The sequence below is a fragment of the Ochlerotatus camptorhynchus genome, unplaced genomic scaffold (genome assembly GCF_037179485.1).
Source record: "Ochlerotatus camptorhynchus isolate MF236.1 unplaced genomic scaffold, CSIRO-AGI_Acam_v1.1 ptg000052l, whole genome shotgun sequence".
NCBI classification, from domain to species: domain Eukaryota; kingdom Metazoa; phylum Arthropoda; class Insecta; order Diptera; family Culicidae; genus Ochlerotatus; species Ochlerotatus camptorhynchus.
Genome location: NW_027040542.1, coordinates 1,562,852 through 1,582,753, shown reverse-complemented (window position 1 = coordinate 1,582,753; position 19,902 = coordinate 1,562,852). Strand labels below are relative to the sequence as shown.

The 19,902-nt window shown below is 37.5% G+C and overlaps 1 protein-coding gene and 1 pseudogene across 2 annotated transcripts in view; both read left to right on the top strand.

Moving 5' to 3' along the window:
• LOC135717215 (alpha-protein kinase 1-like) overlaps positions 1-19,902 on the top strand; it is a 241,784-nt gene that overhangs the window by 86,103 nt on the left and 135,779 nt on the right. The window lies entirely within an intron of this gene.
• Positions 8,916-8,989, top strand: LOC135717227 (U4 spliceosomal RNA; annotated as a pseudogene).

Here is a 19,902-nt window from a genome sequence, read left to right as displayed (position 1 = left end):
CTTCCTTGAAGCTTAATTAATTTCCTTTAAAATATCTGAACTTACTTGAACTTCTATGGACTTGCCTGATATGTTCGTTATTTCATGAAATTCCCTAATTTTTCAAGAATTTTTCAGAATTTCTCATACGTTTCAACAATTTTCCTGGTATTTATGGAACTTTCCTGAAGACCCTGCAATTTTTCAAAAACATTTGGTTCATTCCTGAAATTGTCATATTATTTCATAATTCATCGGCACTTCTTGAAAGTTCCTGCAATTAATTAATGGAACTGCTTTGAAGTTCTCTGATAATTAAAATCTTTCGATCCTTGAAGTTATTCAATTATTCAATCCTTGAAGTTAATTGAGCTGTTCTCCGGTTTACTGATGTTCTCGTAGGTACTCTGAAGTTATCGCAATTTTCTAAACACTGCCCTGAAATTAATGGAACTGTTTTAAAAATCAATTATTTTCCCAGACACATGTTCACTTCTATAAAGTTCCAAAGTTTGATGTTTTATAGACCTTTCTGGAGTATACTAAAAAACAAATCAGATTGCTCATTGCTCATAGATAAGAGCGCATAGTAATGGATGTGCATCCAAAACATCCCTTATACATTTTGGTGTACAGATTTTATAAGAAGAGTGCATTAAATTGATATTGTAATTTTTTTTTAATCTATGACCTTCACTTTTAAATTAATGAAACCTAATTTAGCACCGCCATCCCTAGGAATCCTCCATCACAACCAATTTCGTTATAATTCATACACACTCCTGCTGCAGTCATCTTCCTTCTGCGCGCTGCACTTATGAAATGAAGATTTTGCCTGCCCTCTTCCCATTAATCCTGTCCCATGCAATGAAGCCTTAAAGTCGTCCCTCTCCTTGTTCCTTACTCCCAATACACACACTCAACAGCAATTCGTGCACCAGCCACTAATATGCAGATATGGCCCAAGATATAATTTTTCGTAATTTAATTTTGTCTCTTTCACTCCACCGGGCAGAGGCAAGGTTCCTTGTTCCAACTGCCGCAGTATTATGTTCTTCATGGATATGGGCATGGGTTCAGGCAAATTGCTTCCAGCCATCAGCCATCAGCCAGGTTACCCGGCTTCTCTCACCCACCTCTCGAGGGGATTCTCACGGGTTTCTCGCAGGCCGAAGGGGCCGAACCGCGATTCATTTCTTACTTTGCATACCACAACTGCGCCCCGTCCGCGGCGGTGCATCGCTTCTGGATCCTCGCGCCAGTGGTTGAAGGGCAGCTGAACTGATCCGAACCGAACCGAAGGGCTGTGTATCGGTGTAATTTGCAATCATATTTTTACCCACAATAGATGGTTTGTGGCTTTACCCGCTCGTCGTCATCGTCGTCGTCCCGTGGAAGAGGAAGGATCTTTGGCGGTGGTCAAGGAAGTTTCCCGTTAAAAAAATTATTAAATTTTCTGAAAAATGTTGAGACAACGTTGGACGTGAACCGTGAAATTATGGAACTTTGCACTTTGATTCACTTCTGTTTTGCTTAATAGGGTGGAATTACGAAGGAAATTGTGACGTAAGCGAAGGCTTAACAAAGAGTCCTGTTTTGGGATTACCCAAACCTATTAGAGTAAATGACCTAATGCTGATTGATTGATCGAAAAACAAGCTTGAAGATTATTGAATGTATATTGGGTTGGTTCAATCATCAATATTCAATCAATTTCAAAACTGGTCCTGATCATTGTCTCAAAATTTGAGCTTAAGTTTATAAGAGAATTACTATGGGAAAAGTTAAATTTTTGTTCTCAACGTCATTGGTCTTCGTCATAATGATTTACGGGTATGCTTGCTTTGTTTTCTAATGTGAAATTTTATCAGCAACAACTTTGCCCCAGACCACTTTTTTTTATTAATCTTCAAGGTAATTAGTTATTAATTGATTTAGAAGCTGATAACTTTCTGGGTAACACTGCATCTCGAACTTATGACACAGTAGCCTGGATTTTTTGCCCTATTCTTCGTACGAAGTACACCAAGCATGTCAGAAGAACACCATCATGGTAATCAATTAATAGCTAATTATCCTGAGCTTCAATTAAAATGTGGTCTTCAGCAAAGTTGTAGCTGGGAAAAAATAGTTTTAGTATAGATAGCAAACATTACGGTGGACGGCTAGAACGAGACGAACAAAAAGCTCACTTTTCTTAAAGTAATTCCCATATAAACTGCAAAGGGTCAGTGCAGTATGATGAGTTCACATGCAAATGAGCTCAAATTTTGGGAGATTTTAAATCGATTGAGCTTGGTGGAGTAAAAACGATATCTTAAATCACAGTAATGTATACCTCTTAAAACAATTATGTGTCTTTTAAATAAAGATTCATTCTAAAAAATTGGTTACCTAATTCAAATCCGATCAATTCCAGCACCGTTCACATTTCTCCCCGTTCTGAATACATTCAGTGCGAAAGATTAAAACGAAATGCATATTGGCTGTGCATTGCCCGGCTGGGTGGAAGTGGTTCTCACTGTACTGCTTCTCCGGTAAGGAGTTGATGGTTGCGGAACACAAGCCAATAGCCAGGGCCAGGGTAGCTTTCTCAGAGGTACAACACGACGGATGATTGCCGTGTGGATTCGTAATTCCATCATCATCAATTTTATCTCGGGACGCTTTTCTCGCACTCACCCGAACGGACCTGGCGCGGCTTGGATATACCTACATATAGCGAGAACGAGGTCCATTCACTTGCAACCACCGCCGTGCCATCGTGCCAAGTAAAGCTGTTTTCAGAGCGAACCGTACTTTTATTATAATAATGAAAACGCAAGACGTGTTTTATGCAAAATTATAATCATAAAATTAAATAAGAATACAAGATTAATCTGAGCGATACGATAGGTGCGCGATTGTCCGCCCGGTGAGGAGTGATTTGTGTGTGCGTGGAGTTATGCCGCTTTATGCGGAGTTTGCCGTTGCGCTCCTTTTGTGCAGGAAAACTGGTGTCTGATGGGAAATTGTTACGAAAATAAGCAGAAATTACTCTTTCACAGCTTTTGAGTTGAAAGTTATTTTACACAAGAAGGGATTAGTTTTTCATTGTTCCATCTGGTTTTGCATTTTTGGAGTTACTCTAATCCTAAACAAAACAGCTTAACTAATTTTCACATTTTCACAATGTAAGATAAAGTCTGGAGTTACTTCGACATCTACACGGAAAATAAATGGCATACGTTTTAAACATATGATTCCCCGTAACGTGGGTGGATCACCTTTTCATGCTACGTTACGGGATGAAAGATCTACCACCGATTCCTGGTCTTGACTACACACTTAGAAATGACTATTTTTACTCGAGACGCAATCCATTTTGACATAAATAATGGAACGTAAACAAACATGTCATGTAAAATTAAGTGTTCCTAAACCGAAGCATACGCAACTCGACGAAAAGTACGCTTGATTGATTTGATTTTCTCGATTTCATTTGGGCCGCTTGCATCTGTCGGTCTCAGGCTTCAAACTAGGGGAACATGATTTTTTTTCAGTAATCCTTAGTCCTTGTTAATAGTGATAAGTCCTCGGGTTGCCTTGACCGAGGATGATCTTGAAACAAGGTAAAAAATGAGTTAGGTAGTCTTCATATAGGGTGGGTGGGCTACACACTTAGAAATAACTAATTTTACTCGTGACAGAATCCGTCTTTGGCATAAAAGATGAGACGCAAACAAACATGTCATGTAATATTAAAAGCTCCGAGTCTGAAAAGTTCGTTGCTCGGCGAAAAGTACGTTTGATTGACCTATATTTTGCGTCTGTTATGACTTCAATTGGCGCTCGTATATGTCACTCTCAGAGCACCTAAATTTACATGAATTTTTCTAAGTGTGTAGTAGTGGAGGAACAAAGCAAATTTATTTATTAAAAAATCAATAAACGATGTACATACAATTTGTATACATAAATGTATAGCTTTCAATCTCTGTTTTGGTAGGAAAAAGAATAACATTGTAATTCTTTCTTCTTTTTTTTTAAACTTGTTCTCCATTAATAGGAACACTGTTCCAGTAGTAGAGGTAATTGCTAACTTTGGTTCCTATAATAGTGGTTTCTTATGGGTTCCACTATTATTTATTTATTCATTTTGTCAAACCAGTGTAGACTACATACAATGATTTTTTACAATGTTAATAACTAACGGGTGGCAACTAAAATTTTGGAATTTTTTCGAGGCCTCTATGCTCAACAACAAACGAGCTCAGAGAGAAATAAGAGTGTGTATGTGTTAGCTCTCTCTCTCTCCTCTTTCTGCTTATATTTTCTGTTTTGTTTATGCTTGCTCAGTTTTGCTCAAAATGCCGTCGAAACAAAAAGTATTTCGCGAGCGCGTTGTACAGTTCTACGAACTGCACAGAAATCTCGGCAAAAAGTATACGTTACAACATTTTAAAAGCGAAAATGTTGCGGCTTCGACTGCAATCAATCAATATGTGTACCAGAACGAATGTTTGAAGAAAATTTTGATCCCGTTTCTACAAAAACATCATGCTGATGGACAATACGTGTTTTAGCCGAATAAAGCGTCATCGCATTACGCCAAAAAAACACAATCGTTCCTGAATACCCATTCGATCCCATTTGTACCCAAAAACCACAACCCGACAAATCTGCCTCAGTGTCGCCCAATCGAAGATTTCTTCGGGGTTTTGAGCTCCTTGGTGTACAAAAATAACTGGAGAGCCACGAATTGAAAACAGTTGATTGGTAGAATCAAGAGATGCATTCGCAAAGTTGACATGAAGGCCGTACAACGTTCCTGTTCCGACATCAAACGGAAGCTTCGCCGAACATCCGATTACGGACCGTTTTCAAATGTTCACTAATTTTTTTTTCAATAATGGACAATGTATCTTTAATTTCAATAAATCAGATCTTCTTCAAGTATGTTTGTCTTTTTTTGACAGCTTGAGAAAGAAATTCCAAAATTTTAGTTGCCACCCGTTATGCATTAATTCTATTCTGTTTTAGCTTAATTTTTATTTGCTGCTTGGACATACTGATTTCAAAAGTTCTGCAATGCAAATTATACAGGCGGCGCATCATTCCATCGATTGGGCTATTTTTTGCATAGTTTGTTCTGTACGATGTTTCTGAAAATAAATTCCGTGTTCTAAGATATCGACAAGGTGTGTAAAAGTTTAATTGTGCTAGAATTTCTGCCGAATCTATGCGCATTGAAATAATGTCGTTGATGAAGAAAAGCATTGCAAATTGGTGGCGCTTCTTAAGTGTTTGTATGTATAATGATGAGCATGCAGTGCGCTTCATAAGATGGTAATGGAAATGTAGTACAATTTAATTTACGTAAAGCATATAAAAGGAATTGTTTTTGGACAGATTCTATGCGTTCTTCATGTATGGAAATGTATGGATTCTAGACTTGGTGGCAGTATTCCAGAATTGGCCTTACTTTTGTGGTATATAATAGCTTAATAGTGTATGGATCTTCGAAATTATGACTGAACCTTTTAATGAAGCCTAGCATTATGTTTGCTTTACTAATGATAGTATTATAATGTTCTATAAAAGTTAGTTTGGAGTCTAGGATTACACCTAGATCTCTTAAAATTTTGCATTTTTCTACTATTTGGTTGGTACCAATGATATTTCAATATGCGGTGTTTCAATTTTTCTGCTAAATGCTATTGCGGTACATTTTTTTACGTTCAGTTGAAGTAGACTTTTACTACACCAGGTGTGAAATATATTGATTTCATTCTGAAATTCTTCTGCATCGCTAGAATTACTTATTTCCACGAAGAGCTTCATGTCGTCTGCATATACAAGCAGTTTTATTTTTTTTAAGTATGTAGGAAATGTCGTTTATGTACAAAATAAAAAGAAGTGGGCCTAAATGAGAACCCTGGGGTACGAGGTGACTGGAATTGGTTCTGAAAGTTTATTTTGAAGCGGATTATTTTATAGGAAAATATAGGTTCAATGGAGTCAAAATATTAAGGAAAATCAGTTGTTTTCCGCCATTTTTGGCTAATTTTAAGTTTGAAATATGCAAATCTGCTTTATTTTAGGATAGCTAATCCGGTTTTCTCTCAACCCCGGTACAACCTTCATATCGCAACTATAGGTACACCCCTATTACTGAAACACCTACACTATGTGATTCTTAATCTTCTATTCGTTGTTCCATAGTTTGAAATAGTTTAGACTAGGGTTCTGATGCATGGTCATTTACGGTGTCATTGCTTAATTTTGTTGCTAAGGACCCCAATTTTGACTGACAAAGGGGTGAGCCTTTGGGGGGTGTTCTCACTTTTGAAGGGTATAAATAGCGGGAGCTTTCAATTAAAATCGAAAAAATTACAATTGTATAAAAACCGAATACTTCATCATTTTTCAATGGCGATGAAGTAATACGACATGAACTACACTACGCTAACAACACGAGATATACTACAATAGATCAATTACTGGTCACAGTGCACAGTGGTCCAGGAGGGTGTTTTCAGGTAAAAAATACTGCGGATCGTTAACTGAAAATAATCTGACGAAGCGAATTTCAATCGAATCTCTAGTATCCAGCCTTGTAGTATCGATACTCTCTAGTTTTGCCAGTTGTGAATCAGTCCAAATTTTCATTATTCAGTATTTTACAGTATTATTATTCAGTATTACAGTATTATTATTTAGTATTTTACAAGAAAACTGCATGCGCTGAAGCTTAAGGGTTTCGAAGATGACGGAAATTAAGTGTATTTTCACAAGTATTGTAGGACTTTTATTAGTCATAAGCAGGGGTTGAAACTGTTGACGTTTCTTACTACACTCGCTTCGTTGTCGTGCGCGACAGTCTGTTTTTATTCCTACACTCATGCTCTACCGTCGTCTCTCTCACACAACACAACCGGTAGAATAACATTCGAGAGAAAAGAAAATTATCAAATAACTATCATATGACATGAGTAATTTCGTTCTAATTCCTCAATTTGGTGTAAATTAAACCATTTCTGATCAGATATGTTATTCCTAGGACATCATTGCTTGCTATTTTCAGAATTCACACAAGCACAACATCAGCAGCTCTTATTATGAGAAAAACTAAAATACATACATTCGTGATGGTCTTCGGCGGCCGTGTCATATGACAGAGCCTGTCGTATGACATTTGAGTTTGGTACTGTACTATGATAGCTTGTTTTCCAAGTGTCGGAGGCAAAAGCAGTCGATTATCACAGAAAATGTGTCGACTACCGTGACCGCTTACAAGACTGGTCATAAGTATTTACAGGAATATTCATTGCAAATAAAGAGCTGGTTTACCTTTTAATGGAAGGGAAAGTTGTCTTTCTAACATAGTTTGTGGAAATGATAAGATCTACAACTTTGTGGAACATTTTATTTTTCTAAACCACATAGAAAAAAAGTTGGAAATTCTATTTTTTGTCCTAAGGGATTTAAATTATAGACGACCCCTTCATTAGATGCGCCTTTTCTCAAATCTAAACTTGTCTGAAGACACCAACTTGATTAAACTGCATCTTTATCTGTGCAGTGGTTTTATGTCACGAACAGAGTAAAAAATATATATGATACGATTTCTTACATTCTCTGTTTATTCTGTTTAAATGCTGTACAATTTTTTTCGTATAATAAACTTTCAAAATTTTACCAAAACTTGTTGCTTAACGATTTTTGTCATTTTTGAAGCATCCAATATTTAAATTTTAGTAGGTATTAAAAAGCATTTTTAATGAGCTTATAACCAAAAATTACTAACAAACAAAATAATAAGCACTTTCGACCATAATTACTAAATAAAAATACCCGTGTATATTTTTTTCTGATCGCCATCTATTTTCCTGCCACTTTGCTGCCGTCATTCGCATAAGTGTTTTGCGGTCCAACAGGATTGCATTGAACATGGGACATTTATGGCAGTTTATCTTAGACGTCATTTCGATGAGAAGAGACGTTTTCGCGGAATGCTTTTTCGTAAAAGAGCGGCCCTGCCATTATGAAAACGAGGCGAGATTCAAAATGACCGAATTCAAACACTAATTTAAATTACTATCCATACCAAACAGTTATGGAAAATTTTGGTTAAAATCTGAGGTCATGGCTGATCTGACTAAACGTGGGCTCAAAAGTCTTGTCTATAAACCCTTATTATGATGATGATTGTAAGTAGCTTTAGAGTGGGAGTTAGAAAGTGTTAAATCTATTGCAGATTCAGTCACTCGATACTTTTCAATCATCCAGTTCAATAAACTTTCACAACCACCACCCCATGAAAAATTGGCTGATGTGCCAATACTAAAGTTGAAATGCTCAATAATAAAATGTGGAGGCACGATAAATAAGTTAAATTGTACCAGTTAATTTAAAAATATTCTCCTTAAAGGTTAAGAGATGAACTAGCCTTAGGCTAAAAATCTCTCTAATAAAGGATAAAAAAAAAATATTCTCCTTAAATCAAGATAAATGATTAATAAGAATTGTAAAGTTTTCCTTAAAAAAGTTATGATATGTTCCATAGTAAATACTTAAATGTTCCATACAAAATATTATATATGTGATACACAATCTTAAGATCATACGTTGCATATGTTAGGCCCCTCCTTGAATACTGTAGTATAGTCGGGGCTCCATATCAAGATACTCATATAAACCACATTGAATCAGTTTCTATTATTTGCTCCAAGAAAGCCTAACTTAGATGGTAACGAGTTTACCCTTTCCATCATATGAGTCTCGATGTATGTTGATCAATTTGGATGCACTTGAAAAGCGAAGGCAGTTTGCAATGATAGCTTTTATAAACGATGTTGTAGCACAAAGAGTGAATGCCACAGAGATTTTAGAAAATCTTAATTTTTATGCTCCCACTCGTTCCTTAAGAAACAGAAACATGTTTTTTGTTTTTTAACTTTGCGCAGTGGCGATATCGTAACCAATGAGGTAGAACCGAGGTGCGATTATTGCTAGTTGAAAGAAACATGTTTTATATTAACAACCAAAGAACAAACTATGCCAGGAACGCGTCTTTAAATAGAATGATGTCTTGTTATAATGAACATGATGAAACAATTGATTTGACAATGAACAAAAATGCTCTTAAAAACCGTTTCTCTTCAAGGTTAGTCAGAGATTGAAAATTAAAATAGATGTTAAATGTTAAATGTTATTTGTAATTTGAACTGGTCTACATTTGATTTTTTTTTCGATAGTTGACCAACTGCAGTCTTAATAGGCTAGCATCTCGGTTGGGCTCTCCATGCGATACACAATACTAACAGACGACTCGAGCTATGGTGCTCACTAGGTCACTGCAGCTTTAAGGCTCGTATTGTGATCAACTGTGTTTACGACCATATATATGTGATAAATCATGTAAATGTAATTGGAATACAGTAATGTCCCGATTTTATCAGCCCCCTTTTTTGAAAATGTTTTCCAATGTTCTACAAAACCCATGCTCTTCTTCAGTAATCTTCTTGAACCTATTGCACCAAAGTATACTTTAAATATCCCTCTTAACGAATGACGAATGAGAAAAATTTAGATTATTGAAAAATTTAAATTATTGAAAGAAATAAGTCTGAAGCGCGGAGGGGCTGACAAAATCGGGTCATTACTGTATTGAAAATAAATAAATTCATTCTTACCTTTTTATGGTTGTTTGATTATTAATTGCTATTATTACCTGCTTAGAGTTGGCTCCTTTAAAATACTGTGTAGAATTTACCTCATTATTCCTCAGCTCTATCGATTTGCGTTCCTACGTGGTTTTTTTGATAGAACCACGCTCAGCATATTATCCTGTAGTAACTCATCTCTCGTCAAAATGATGGGATATGGGGTGATGGTGAAGAGATATAGAAAACGAATAAAAGAACAGAAAGAAAGGTATTAGTATTGGTTACATTAACCCCCCCTCCCCACACACACACACACACAACGAAAAAGAAATATAGATGCACAGACAAACAGAAATAACACATTTAATATTTCTCTCCACAAAACATAGTCACTAAAACACTACCGCCATCTGTTGAGTATCATGTGATGGATAGAACGCTGAACAGATGGCGCTAGTGTGCAGACGTCAAACGCAAGGAAACCGACCGTGCGCGCCACAGGTGGCAGCACCACCAACCAAAAATACTCAAATTGACCGTCAAATGCGTATTCGATGAGCAACCTGCGAGTGTTATGTCTGTTTGTCTGTGATAGATGGGTTATTAGGAAAGTACAACTACATTATAACTATTAGTGCAATTGATGAACGTTAGTTTCGGGGTCATGTTAGTGTTAGAGTTTTGTTAGTATTGACCCGTATTCAGCCCTGTCGGCCCCTCGAACAGTAGTCGCAGGCAGTTGTTGTTAGGACATGCGACACTGTCACTGCTACTATGTTAGAGGTATGACCCGTCAATTTTCGAAGTGCAAAAAAAATGTTCGAACTTTCTTATAAATTAACTTTACACTCAAAGCAAACTACTTACCTTAGCATTACAAAAGCGAATTTAAAATTACTATTGCTAATATTAAAATTATGATAAAACTACAATTTACGGCTCCGTGAAATTAACTCGCATGAACCTTTCAAATCAATGAACTGGAGAAAAACTACAATTTTAACAAATTGCAAAAAAAAAAATCATAGCGACACTTGACAAATCATCATCAAGCCCCTCATCCTTGGACAGGGAATTTGAACTGATCTACATTTGATTGACGGCAAATGAATAAATAAATAAGTACATTAATAAATAAATAAATAAATAAATAAATAAATAAAGCGCTACATTTCATTAAGGCTCTTTGGAACATGTGGTGAAATATGAAACGCACCTTTTAAAGTGTATTGCACATAACAATGACCAGTGTCATTACTTACTCACACATGAAATCTGCCTCGACCAACCTGGCATAACGCGCTCTCCGGAGACGAATCAACCTAGCGCTGAATGTCTCCTTACTAAAGATATAAAAAAAAAGAACGCGCTCTAACGCTCACTGGATTTGTACCGATTTTCTAACTTGATACCGATATACTATACACACATTTGACAGTTGTTCTCCTAGAAAATGAGATGTGCATGATCAAAACCGCGATTATTTTACAACGATTCATGGGCTGCATCATCCTCCCTCCCAGCCAGATCATTATCAGTCAGCAATAACTTAATTATCAGTCTCATTAATAATCACCGATTTGAATGTCTCCGCCCACCGATTTTCCAGTCTCGCTTGTCTAGCATCCGATCGATCGCCTCCAATCTCGTCGATGAAGCAGCGAAAATGATCTATTACGCGACACAATTAATAAATTAATGTATACTTTAGACCTATTAGAGCCAATCGGGGAACTCCAATTAAAATGTCGTTTCCCCGCTGCGAAGCTGACTCCCTGCTTGATGTGAAATTATAAATCTTAACCGGCTTGCACACACTCACGAGGGGGAGGACAACCTGTCCGTCCTTGTCCACACAAACTAAACGACGAGACAGACTCACTGCCACCTACCGGCCTACTACTGGTTAGTTGCTGTTTGTTGAGTCCCTGAGCCCCTGCAAGGCAGGCGTTTTCGCGCTAGATTTAATTCAATAAATTCAACGCAAATTGTTTGCCCAGGAATCGCAAAAATGCAGCACACCAATTAATTTCAGCACGTTATCTTTTTGAGTGTCTGAAAGAACAGGTGAAAGAAGAAGAAAAATTCGAGTGCACCGAATTTAAAATATGTGCTGAGCTTCTTCGGTTGTTCCCACCTCGGAGTAGCCTATCGATGCGTCGAAATCTGCTTCAACCCAACTCATCCGTTTATGACCCCTCCGTCGATTAAGGCCACTGATACACAAATTTTAGATAATATTATTCATATTTTACTGCGCTGCTTGCTTCAGACTGCTGGACAAAACTCGTAACACTTTTGCGGGGGGCTTGCTATTCAGTGAAAAGACATTTATCTTACACCATTTAAATTCCGACGTAATTTGCCTCCGAGTGGTCAAGAAGTGTCGTTATATAGGTTTGCGGCGTTCTGCACCAAAACCTTCGCTATAAACTCGTATGATTTATGTGTGCAGCAGGTCCAAAGGGGTCTAGAAATGACTTCATTTGATATTCTCGCCCCTCACCGCACGTGTGTGTGTTTGTATTTATATGCACGCTCCTCCGAGCAGCTCAGTTAGTAGGCATATGGTGGATGGCATCAGGTGTAATGAACTCGCCTGGGCAAGTAAAGCAAGAGGGCGCCATCCCATCATCAACAACACCAGCAGCTGATGAAAAAGCAACCAAGTCGAGCAGGGTTTCATAAGCATATATCTCGGCGGCTCGATCTCCGGCGAACGTTCATCATATTTACATATCATGAGGAAATGAGAGATGGATTGCAGTTTCTTTTTTGCGATGAGCCTCTCTGTTTTGAATTTTATTTTCGTGACCGGTGCTGCGCCCCAAGATTAATTAAATAATTAAAACAATGTATATTTGTGCCTCCGAGACAAAGTGTGAGCCCCTTCTCACGTGACGACGACAAGGAAGGTGTAGTTGATGCGGCCCGGTTGTGGGTTAAAGTGTTTACTTTCATATTATCTGCGCCCTTGTGCGATTTATCATCCTGGAGTGTTGCAACGTTGGGAAATCTCATGAACCGTTGATCGTTGGCTTCCTCTTTTCTTTGGATAAATTCGTGAATTACGTCTTTATAATGTGGAATACCATGGAATACGTATTCCGTTTTTGAGAAAGTATTTCCTATCAACGGAATCCTTAGACATTTGATTTTTTTTCGAACGTTCGCATTTAAGGTATCTATTCTTATTCAAACATAAGATTATCAGATATTTCTAGATTCTACTTAAAAGAAATGTATTAACAAAACATGGTTTTATTTAATTCTTGTTATTTTCCGTGAATCTCCGATCTGAAATGGAGAGGTCACCAACGTCAAGGAAGCAACTCCATACCTACTATATAGATATCGAACACATAGATACATGGGCCAAAACCAACGGCTTCCTTTCCCAAGACTGACCAGCGATTTATTGCGTCAAGAAATCCCAACAACCTTGAGTAATCCAACTAAAAATGCACAAACATAATTTCTCTTGGAGCTGGCTTCTTGTTTTAAACATGAGCAGTTTTGTTACAAATAAATGTTAGTGAGAAATCCAGGAGTCGATCGGACCGGTTGCATTTTTGATTTTATTAGTCCCGGGCCTCGTCCGCGATATTTTCATTAAATTAGTTTTGTTCTCGAGTGACTTGTGTTATTGTCACTGGTCCGTTTTATCCGCATTTAATTAAACTATTAATTCGGTTGAGCTTTATCAAATAAATTAATAATAAAAAAATGTTAATGAATATGCCATCACTGCACTGGTGTTTATTATTGGTTACTTTCTGGGTTTGGACTTCCTGTACGGGATAGGAAGTCCAAACCCAGAAAGCAACCAATAATAAACACCAGTGCAGTGATGGCATACTCATTAACATTTTTTTTTTATTAATTTATTTGATAAGGCTCAACCGGATTAACTTTACAGAGTCGAGGATTCTTGTTCACTATACAATACATCTTAAAACTATAGTCAAAAGGTACAACACAATAAATATTTTATCTTCCGCCATCCAATAAGCCGCCTCTACCAGAACGGGAGCCGCATCCAGTAGTTTACTTGGCAGATTCGCCAACGAGGGTCAGATCGCTTCCATTGTAGCAATGGACGCCAAACGTGGTCAGCACTCACACATTCATCACGAAACCACAGACAAACAGACGTAACTCTTCATTGTGTATCTTCGTTCACGCATTTAACGGTTGATTTGAATATTATCAGTTTCGCGAACTACTACATTCTATAGAACTTTCAAGCAATATTGTTTTCGAGTTAGGGAGCAAGCTTGTTTTCCGCGAGAAGCCTGAGAGATGTCGTTACTGAGGTCCTATGTTTTGAGATACTATGTTTTCAAGAAAAACTTTTTCAAAGAGTTACGTCTGTTTGTCTGTGACAAAACGGTTGCTTTGCAAAGTCGACGACGCGTCGACTGAAAGAACTGCTAATGAAGAACAATGAGGAGGACCCCACAATGGATGCTGCCGAGTAAATAGACGATCGCGTGACACACATTGAGAGTGGTCTGCTTCTGTCGACAGCCGAGTGAACACTGATATGAGTGATATTTTCCCGCTCTCATACGCTCTCAATATCACGCGTGATATTGGAGCAAAATTTAACGCTTGATATTGGTTTTACAAGCTGGTAAAGTTGAATTTGAGAGTTGAATAATGCAAAAGTGATTCCGTTGCATCTCGTTTTCTAAAAAAAAAAGAAGGTATAATAATGCTATCTCTTTTTTTCTCTTCACTGATGGCAGACACGAAACGACTGCTGCCAGCTTCTCTGCAATATAGCTTGATCGGAATGGTAGAAGGAAAACGATATATTGTTTGGAAGACTTTGTTGTAACAAACATGGTTGAGAACATAGCTTGATCTTAACGGTGAAATAACGGAACAAAACAATCCCCCTTCGTTAATACTTACGTGTACCATCTCCTGCGTATGTCGTGAAGCAGCTTGTAAACAATTTTGTCGTTTCCTTTAACCGCTAAATTTAAATACATTGTAGAAACAGTTGTTCATGGAAAAACGCAAGAGGATTTTGTCATTATTATTTGCCATTATACCCTCCAATTTAATTCGCTTAGTATTTTCACAAACCTTGGAATGCTCATCACAATCGTTATGGAATTTTCCATTGATTTTACTCTGAACCCTCACAAGTGAGTTGGAGTTCTAGTCAAAGCTCTCGTAGAGTTCTTCACGAATTTCTATTGGCAATTTACTATGAAATTTTTTGGTGTTATCTCTTTAATTCATTCTTAACTCTTTTCAATATTGGTGAAATTCTTTTACTAGGTTTTTTAAACGGCTTTATGAAAAAAATTTAGTACTTTACAAGGTTCTTGATTGTTTTTCAATGTCCAAAATATTATTTGTTTTTGAAAAGAGGACGATTTTCTTGATTTATTTTTCAAATTCACTGAATTATCCCACAGTTTTGTTTTTTACCGGTGACTTTGAATTCCTGACTTTTTTTTTGATTTCCTGATTATTGGTCACCCTGGCTCATATTTTCCAGAGCCTCTCGTAAATTTCTATTCATCCAAATTTCGAAAATTTAAATGAAACGTAGAATTTGACCTGGCCAAATAATCAACTATTATGATAGGGGGAAATCTGTCTAATTACCAAGGTGGTACAGTGGTCCACCATTATTTCATATTTTTGTCAAAGGTACATTTATATAGGGTATGGGAAATGTAAAGATCTTTTTTGGAGGTAGTTTTTAAATTAAATCCTCAATTCTACATTGCTAAATAATACTATTTTGGGCATTCGTATGGCGCATTAGTAAAATGTATGCCCATTCCGCACGGCTTTGACACCTGGCCACAGCGGGGGAGTTAAGTTGTGACGCTCGGCAAATTGGCACAGTACTCGCTGACCATTTGAATGTCACTGTCCAATCCGACACTGTTGTTTTAATTCTCTGAAAGGGGTCGGACGATTCCAAGAATTGTTAAAGCATACAGAGGATCACTATCCGGTGGTTTCATGTTCTGACAACATATTAAATGGAAATATATTCTTTATCAATACGTAGCGTTTGAGATTGTAGTCCTTCAACCTTTCATTTTCATTTTTTACAACATTAGACCCTGCTACGCCTTCCGTTGGATCGTGATGTAGGTACCGGATCTTTCTTCTTTTTGAATCCTTGAATTTTCAGCAGCTTTCGAATGACGGTAGTTCACTCAATGGTAGTGGAAGCTGCCAAATCCTTATAATTGATTGCTTACAATAGGCAAAATAAACAATATTTCGGTTCCTCGTTCACAAGTTAAAGGCACTTTCACTAGATATCGATCCGAGTTGCAATCCTCTACTTGATCATGACAAGTTATTCGGTTTGGAGTTGGAAAACCACCGGCTGCTGGGATTAGGATACAAATTGCCGTTAAATTTTGTAGAGCAAAACAAAAACAACAACGAGTACAGTGACATTAGGTCACACACACAGTCACTGTTTATGAGCATTCTCACTAACACTTGTGCTTCAAAGTTCCACCTTTGATTGACAGAGGCGCTGTTATCAGTGACGTTTGACATTTGTATGGGAGACGGGAACAGTTGCCGGTCTTCTTGATTTGTAGTCTTCGCTTCTATCAATAACCTTAATGCGAAGATATCCAAGTAAAGGTATGTCCACTAAGTTGCGCCGGTGGTGTAGTGGTAAGCGTGATTACCTCTCACCCCACCAGGCCTGGGTTCAATCCCAGTCGGCGCCGCCGGGATGTTCTGAGGCATAACATCTCTGATCACGCCTTCCTTCGGATGGGAAGTAAAGCCGTTGGTCCCCGGTTCATGAGTTGATTGGTTGATAGGTAGGGTCCAGGTGTGGGAGCTGCCTTCCTGGCACGTCGGTAGCATTGGTGCTCAGCACGGAAAACAAGATCGACGGAAAAAACAAACCAAAGGAAAAAAAGGTATGTCCATTGATAAATGTGGGTACTTTAACAAGCATCATCAACGTGTAACGTTTCTACACTGAAAGGAATCAACATGTTTAAGGGACATTTGCGTGTAGCAAACACATACATACAAGATGAAGGCCAACTAAGTTATTCCCATAAAGAATATTCCCAGAGATGACGCTGTTTCCTTGGTAGGCATCCCGAGCAAAGTCCAGCATCAAAATGACAGCAAATCGAAATCTAATTTTGATATCAACTCAAACTGAAATCATAATTTGATTTCAGCCTACGAAATTGATAAATTTGATAACAGATTTTGTTTTCTTTCGCTGTACATTTGCAAATCAAAAATTTGTTGTTGCGGTTTGTTTTCATTGCCTTAGCAGAAAATCAAATTGAATACTTGTTTTGTAATCAACAGAAAAAATGTGCATCAAATTGCTCTCACTGATAGCAGAATTAGATTTCAATTTGATGTCACAAGAAGATTTGCATGCTTTCAATTTTGATATTTTAAACGTTAAAACGTTTAAAACGACAGCAACCTGAGTAATCATTATCAGCAACATCACAACATTAAATTTAGTTTTCAAATTGATCTCAGAATTTGCTCGGGATCGCTGATATTCAGTCCCATACTGAAGTTAAGAGCATATCAATTATTACCTATAACTACAAGCCGTAATCGAAAATTCACTTGGCCATATAAATAATAAAGAAAATGTCTACCTTTTTTGTAACTTTTACTTTATAATTTACTTGTCAATTTACTGTAAAATCAATAAAACAGTTCATTGCCATATATTTTACTAACTACCTTCCTAACAAGAGAGTAAGCTACTTTGGCTCTCGCACAATTATCTCTCTCATGAGCTCAATCTCTCAACATGCGATGTCTTTTGATGACACACGATTTGTGATTTCCCTCTCAAAGACCATGCCTCAGCTTAAATATTAAAATCGTTTGGGCCAAAGCAAACGGAAGTACGATGGGATTGCCAAGTATGCCAAAGAACAACTGGAGGTGCAACTTTTGGAACCCTGGAATGGATCATGAAGCACCGAGATGAAATCATTCCTCGATTTTCACCTCCAAATTGGGATAAAACATACTTGGCGGCTAAGGCCACTGTACGTGAGTTAACTGCAGCAGATGTCTCCCATATTATCCAGCTGAAAGACGTGGCATCAAATCTTTAAAAGGTTAGTATTGCTGAAGACGGCTTTTTGTACTTCACACTCCACGTTACAGGTGGAGCGGACTCAGCCATTATGATCAAGCAGGCTTACTAGGAAAAGATGACTTTTTGCTTTCGGAACATTCTCGTAATTTTTTTATATTCCCGTTTAAATGTTGTGAAATGGCTGATCCGCCATGCAGCAAAAAAGCTGTAGATGGGAATCCAGCTTTAACTCATCCGGAAGTGAAAGAAGAAGCTCGGCAAATTACTAATGATTTAAAAAACATTTCAAATCAAACATCAACCGGCCAAAAATAGGTGGTTGTGGAACAAGCAACAATGGCAACACTGCTCGATGTATTCTAGATGAACCAGATGTATTTGCGAATATACTGGTAATCAGTCCAAGGCTCACATCAACCTTACGATTAATAAGCATTATCACCCAGGAAGCTGGACTACATGAAAATATATCTCCTGTACAATATGTAGTCTTGAGCAGCAGGTTCAGGAGGACTTTCCATTCATTCGACAACCACCACCATGCCTGCATAAGCCCCAGCACCTTGGAGAAATATCTCTATAATGCTTTTTAGTATTTTTTTTAGCCTTACACGATGAACTTTGTAGATGAGAAAACTGGAGAAAGATGCCACAAAGGTTTAAAAGCAGTCAGACGTAAGACATCTGCAACTGACAATCTCACGGACATGATGAAGACAGCTTTCACGTGGACAAATCCCAAGTTTTCTTGTCTAGAACAATTTGTGAGTCGCAGGAAGAAACAGTGCAAGGATAAGCAGTTTGATCTACAAATGGATATGAAGATGTTCATAGTTCAACAAGAATATCTCGAAGATTCTTAAATCCGATTACAGCGAAAACGGTGAATAATAATCACCAGAATATACGTATCTTCAGATTGTCCATAAGGGCCAATTTGTTTCGCGAAAGAAAAAAAATGCTTAAATTACGAAGAACAAACTAAATTGTTTAGTTTGAGTCACCACCAATCTTGCAAAAATTGGGGTAAAACGGGCATTACCTGTCATTTATCGTCTGTTATTCCTATTGTAATTCAATCCTTGGACATTTTTGCATACGAAAAGTGCAATTTTATCGTTTGCAATCGTTTGCCTTTGATACAATGTTGAAATTCTTAGCAAATCTTATATTTTGTAGGGAAATTTGGGGACATTTATCGCGCTCTGCCGTCTGTTATACCTACTGTAATTAATTCTGTTGATTATTTTTTTTGCTTATGAAAAGTGCTATTTTATCGTTTCAATGGTTTGCGTTTTGAGAAAATTATGCAATTTTTAGCAAATCTTATATTTTATAGGGAAATTGTGGTGAAACGGGCATTTACCATACTCGGCTGTGATTAATACGTACTTCAATCGATTCCTTGACCATTTTAAGACATATTCAAAGTCATGAAATGGATCAAATTAACAGTTGCGGTGCTAAATATACGCAAATTGTGGTAAAGTGGTTTTTAACAGTGCATATATGAAAACTATTATCGACAATTGATTCCTTTGCCATTTTTATATAAGACTGAGTGTGCCCGGCCTTATAAGACTGAGTGTGCCCGACCTTACTTGCCCGGCCTATATTGTACGTAGCCCCCCCCCCCTCTCATCTAAGGGACTATGACCCTATGACTATCTCCTTATACCTCCACATGCCAAATTTGGTTCCATTTGCTTGATTAGACAAGACATAGCGCAATCGATTTCCTGGACATTTTTTACATATGAAAAATGCTCTTCTATTGGTTGGGACCGTTTGCGTTTCGAGAAAATCAATTAAAAGCACTAGCGTGCACAAGAATCTTGTTAAGAAGGGGCAATTTGTATTATGCTGCATTTAATCTGGGGATGAGGAGTACTCCCCATCGTGGGAGATGGTGCGGTCCACCCACCACTGTTTACCTACTGTTTAATTTAGTTAATTTTATTTTTTTTGCTCCGGTGATGGTTCATCTTCTTCAATGCAAACTGCTTTCAGACAGCCAATGAAAATTGGCAATTTAATCGCATCGACGATGATGAACCGTCCCAAAGTACCGTCAGTCGGGGTGACAGAAAATGATGCCGAACATTCAACATGTTTTAAAGATGATATAGAAAAACCCGAAATTATAGCAACGCACATAAACAGCTGTAACTTTTT